We start from the raw sequence: 6,074 nt of genomic DNA, 5'->3' as shown, positions 1-6,074 counted from the left end.
TAAAGGCACAGGCTGTCCTCTGGCAGCCTTCTCTGTGCTGGGCTGGGGGGGGAGTGGAAGGTGCCCCACTGGAGACACAGAGTGGGTGCAGCACCCACCTGTGGGTTAGTTAGTGAGATCACTTCCACTGTGTGTGGGATGTTCCTGTAAGAAGGGGCAGGAATATGAGGATTATTTACAGATCTGAATATTAATATATATATATGTAGCTGATATAAGGATACAATGTCACTGACATCATGTAAACAAATAAACAAGGGCTATTAGATGTCATATAGAGAGAATGCTTAATAAACTCAGGAGAGTTGGTAGGTATGTTCCATAGCAACCGGTTGTGGCTGGGGTAAATCTTTATTTTTAGGGGGGGGGGTAAAGGCAAGATCAAAGTCTTCCTACCCACCCTGTCCAAGAAAGACATGTCTGGGGTTCGGATGCAGGCCTGGTCAGCGCTATCCTGAACGGTCCCTAATTATTATTATTAAAGGTAATAATGACGTATTCCGCAGCGCTGTACAACATAAACATGGCGGTTAGCGTAAATGTAAAGATGCTGCCTTCCAATCTACACAAGGACTCTGTACTCCGCGATAACAGGGGTCATAGTGATGACGTTTGTGTATATATACCTGCCGACTGTCCTTGATTAGTAACGACAGTCCCTGTTTGGGACCCAGACACTACAGCCCTTAAAGCCACAATGATGTTTATATGAACCCGGAAATGTATGCAAACAAAACCCGTTCTTCGTAATGCTTTAGTTACATAAACAAACATCATTAGGTCACAGCGTTAAATAAAAGTCATAGGAAAACCCCAGCCACACCCCTGACGTACAGAAATATTCCTTTATACAGAATCCAGGGCGATGGGGTGTTCTGACATCACAGGTTTTCCCAGAATTACCTTTCATTAAAAAAAAAAGTGACTTTTACCCTGAAATCTATATAGACCGCATATAGCATGCGCTATAAGATATAGATATATATTTATTTAAGTAACATATTGTATTTTTTGGTGATATTATTGGGGTAATGGGGTAACGCAGGCGTTCGCTATATTTCGAATCAGTTTAGGAATAAAATGCTGGTTTATCCATGTTTAAGAGACCACGGTCTAGAGCAGGGGTTCTCAAACTGCGGCCCTCCAGCTGCTGCAGGACTACATCTCCCATACTCCTCAGCCAGCCCCTTAGCTGAAGGAGCATTATGGGAGATGTAGTCCTGCAGCAGCTGGAGGGCCGCAGTTTGAGAACCCCTGGTCTAGAGAGTCAAGACAGTCCCTAAACCCTCTCTCCGTGGCATTAAGTCACATCCAGCCCCCCCGATGTATGGCGGAAGAGTCCATCCTGTCGATGCGTTGGCCCAGCTTGGATTTGGGTGACTGCGGAGTGAGAATTTCTAACATCTGCAGATCAGATGCTGCGAGGAACGGTCTGCGGGGAATGTGACATCACTGCCTCCGCCGTAGACACCAGGAGGGAAAACAAGCAATTAGTGGCAATTAACAATTATTGTGGCACTTGTTACCACCCCAGGGCAAATTAATTTGGAACCTCAAGCATAGGGATTTGACCCTCGCGCTTCACACCAGATAACCACCAAATGATTACGGCTTATTTAGTAGATTTTAACTTGATCCCTTTTGGTGAGAGAGAGGAGAGAAAAGGTTATTAAAACCGTCCGGATGGCATTTAATCCCATGGTCATTTTTTTTAAATAAAAAACCCCCCAACAAACGTATCTCTTTTTCTGTTTCCTATAAAATACCAAAATATTTGGAAATATTTTGACCCATAACTGATTTTCACTAGTAGCTCCTCCCCCTCGAGTCTATGCCCTGCCCACCACGATTTGGGGTGTTTGTACCTAAGTACACTCGAAAGTACACTCAGTAATGAGTTATTTATGTATATATATATATATATATATATATATATAATTATTATTTATTGTTTTATATAGAGCCATCATATTCAGTAGCGCAGTACAATGGGTAAACGGGACACAACAAGTAATATATAACATAACAATTACACTTACAGAAACAGCAGGTTAGAAGGGCCCTGGCCATAGAGCTTACAATCTAGAGCAGTGGTTCTCAACCTTCCTAATGCTGCGACCCTTTAATACAGTTCCTCATGTTGTGGTGACCCCCAACCATGAAATTATGTAATTATATATTGTGAAATATGTGTTTTCCGATCAGGTTGAGAACCGCTGATCTAGAGGGATATATTTATATCTATAAGGTCTGCTCACTGTGTCAGTAGAGGGCTGGTAGGAAGTGGGGCAGGTGTATGGTAATGATGACCCTTTGGGTCCTTCTTCTAAAAAGGCCAATGATCACGGGGGGGGTTATTTGGTTTTCCACATGACATATGTAAATGTGATATAGCCAGGTCCGTGTGCTGGTGTTTTCATGGTGACTACCGTATATCCTATTTGTTGAATAATATGGTGTAGAGGTGACTTCCCATCTGAACGCCCTGTATGTAGAAGATGTAGGGTTCAGCAGTCCTCATGCCACACAGGAGCCCCATTGATGGTGTCCAGAGAGGGCTTTACATTGCTTGAGAGTCTCAGTTGCCAAGCTATACCCGTATCCTATTATTTGTTGCAACCGGAAAGGTTTCCTGCCAAACGCGGCTCTACATCTTGCCCAATTAATGTGTCGGCCTACAAAAGGTATCTCAGAGACTTCTGAAGACTGAAGGCCACGAGGGCTGTGTCTGAGTTGTCTATCAAGTATCTTCTCAGTAGGAAACCCCTCAATGCCTCTACTATCATAGTTTAGTTAAATGAGTTGTTGCTGCCGCTCTTAAACCATTTAGACATCATTTCGGCTTTTGCCATGGCCGGGATTGTCTCAGTTCCTGACCAACAAACACTCTCCTGTTTTTCCGCACTCCTCCGGATGTCCACATATGGGAGCTCAGTTATTACCTTGTGATGCCCTCTAGTGGTTAATTCTCGTTACTGGGTCATAGGATAAGATGACTTGGTCTGCTCAAAGGTGCAGTGGGGTGGAATAAGTCAAAAGATTGCCAAGAATCAGAAATACTTTAATGATGCCCTCACTTGTGATATCCCGCCTGGACTATTGCAACTCCCCACTAATTGATCTTTCCCTCTCTTGCCTTTCTCATCTCTAATTCTGCTGGAGAAATGTTTTCATCCCATCGCTCCTGATCGGCTGCCCACTGCGCCAGAATAACATTTAGATTTAGATTAGGGGGTGCAGAACACCGGACCCCCTAATATCTCTGCTCTTATCTCCTCATCGCCCTCTTCATTCGGCCTGCATGCTTCGATCCTCTTCTCCTTTGGTACCAATTTGTTATTGTGCGTGATTTTAAGTTATTTTACTGACTCTGTTGGAGCAGCGCTACTGAATTTGCCGGTGCTATATAAATCAATGTAATGTACTGTACGTTACGGGTGGATCAGAGTGGGACGATGCTATACACACATTAGAATAGTTACACGGTAATATCCGTTAAGGTAAAGATAGTCCTAGATTGATTTTTTTATTACATTACAGATAAATCAATGTTAAGTATAGAACAAAGGAGAGACGGAGCTTAAATACACCCTGACATAGCACAGAGAGAAATGGACACGGAGGAGCACATATTGCTAATGAGAATATTATAGATCCTGGTACCCTAAACCCCCAACAGACTTGGTAGCTGGACTGAGTCATAGACTATTCTTATCGTGGCGGCATCACACGTGGTTCTTTTAACCCAAATTATAACAACTGAAGAAGAGGTGACACTAAAGATAAGTGTGAAACGCTCTTGGCCACCAGTCCACCAGCCATTTTCCGTGTCTTCCCACTGTTGGAGAGCGTAAGGACTGGTTATGCCTGGCCAGGCATATTCTCAGTATGAGAACTTCTTTAGCAGAAAGTCAGTAATTTGTGTATAAAGGGATTGAGGATGTTAATCAAATACTTAAGTCTAGTCCAGACACATGTTACATACATTTATAATTACACATATTTTCACAAATACGTGGTAACCAGATGTGTGAATTACAGACTAAGTCTTCCTTGGAGACACGGAGAAGGAAACGGGTATGTAGAACTAGCTGGGACTAGCAGTATTTATTGGCTGCCACTTGTGCTGATTGGCCCGTCTCCTAATTTCAGGTCACATGGCTCATGTGGAAGTGGAAAAAAACCCATCTGCATCCCATTAGAGGAAGTGGTAGGAACGCACATAAAAGCTATTGAGAGGAATGGAGAATGCATAAGAACATTATACCTCCATCTCTACTTTTTAGTTATTACTTATACCTGCCAGCGTATGGGTTGCCAACTACAGATCTCCAGAGTTCTTGGGCCATCTCTCTCTGGCTGGTTCCAAGTGTAGCCCATCTTTTTGGTGTCAGCCTTGAGGTCATGTTTCTTAGATGGCCTATTTTCCTCTTGCCTTGAGGGTTCCTTCTCAATGCCTGTTTGGTGATGTTGGTTGGGTGCTTGCATAGAGTGTGACCTATGTTGTCGAGCTGTAAAAAGGCCGCTCTTGCTTTGGCATTCCTTTGCCAATCCTTGCCTCGATGTCTACATCAGGGCCACTCTGCAGGTCAATAATGCTGCCCAGGAAAATCCAGGACTGCACTTCCTCCAGGGTCCTTCCAGATGGAGTTTAAATGAAGGATCTTGCCCTTGCCGATTCTCTGTGATGTGCAAAAGGAGGGCAAGGTCATTGAGCTGCCTCCACAACTTCTTCTGGATGCCATTTCTGCATTTTGTGGTGGATGTCTTCAAAACCCAATCAATCGTGAGGAGGAAGAGAAAGGGTGACAACAAGCTCTGGTTCACACCTGAAAGCTATCTGTAAACTGCCCCCTATAGATCACCGTGCAGCATTCCCCGTAATACAAGATCTTGATCGAGGTGACACTTGGGATGGGACACCATAGTGTCAAAGGGACTTGCAGAGGGCCTCACAATCCATGCTTTCAAACACCCTCTCATAGTCAAAGCCGAGGTACAATGAGGGTTTCCACTCCAAGCACTGCTTCCCTGGCACAGACAGGAATGTGATTCCTCTGTGGTTTGCAGAGCTGCTGAGGTCCCCTTTCTTAAGGATCTTGATGAGACGTTTGTGTGCTTGCAAATTGAAATGGCCAGCTTTAAAACTGTCCCACACAGGACATGGATGCAGGATGACCAGATGTAAAAATGGGAAAACATGCACCTCTCAAATGTGACCTTTTAGCCCCCAAACAACCTATGTACGGCTGGTATCACTTTATTTGGGAGATGTTGCTGAAGAAATGTTATTTGGCAGCGAGATATACCAGGACCTGTAAGATCATACCTGTTGTACAATGTGCGTATGTGGGTGAAACAAAAAATGCTACCACAAACTTTGATTAGGTCTCCTCCTTCCCCTCTTCTCTGAGTCCTTGATATCGCCCCCGTTTCTCATCTTGCTTCTTCCTCATTATCGCTACGCTTTCTCTCTCCCTTTTATCTTTTATTCTGTGCAGACCACGGCTTAAGCCACTTTATCAACCCCTGATAATGTATAAACATGGAAAGGTTTCTTGAATATAATCTCATACGTATCAGTTTGCAGGAAAACAATTTTTGTTAACCTTTGTACATTACTTTCAAGGCGCTGCTAAAAGTACATCACTACCCAAGCCTGGACTGAAGGAAGAAAAAAAAAAAACGAAAAAAAAAAACCAGCCCTGGCACTTGGGTACCTGCTGGATCAACATGGCCACATACTAACGTTATGCTTTTGCAGTCTGTAACCTATGGGATCGGATGCCTAAGCGGCATTGGAAACATCAGGAACAATTATATGGTAGGGCCCGTGCAGGTCTATCACTCTGTACACAAGGTGGGTCTATTTACCAAAGGGAGAAGTGGGAGATGTATGTATTGAACAAGGTAACATCACTATGGGAGGGAAAGCTTGGCTATTTTGTAACGACATGATGAGGTACCATAGTAGATGCTCACCAAGAAGTCTCTACTCTGTCAGAACCATCACGCACCGGTTTTAAAAGCATATTTTGTTCCTACACAGCAGTTGTATTTTTATTTTTTAATCT

The sequence above is a fragment of the Spea bombifrons genome, chromosome 13 (assembly GCF_027358695.1).
Source record: "Spea bombifrons isolate aSpeBom1 chromosome 13, aSpeBom1.2.pri, whole genome shotgun sequence".
NCBI classification, from domain to species: domain Eukaryota; kingdom Metazoa; phylum Chordata; class Amphibia; order Anura; family Pelobatidae; genus Spea; species Spea bombifrons.
The sequence above is the reverse complement of the archived record's forward strand: the minus strand, read 5'-3'. Positions refer to the sequence as shown.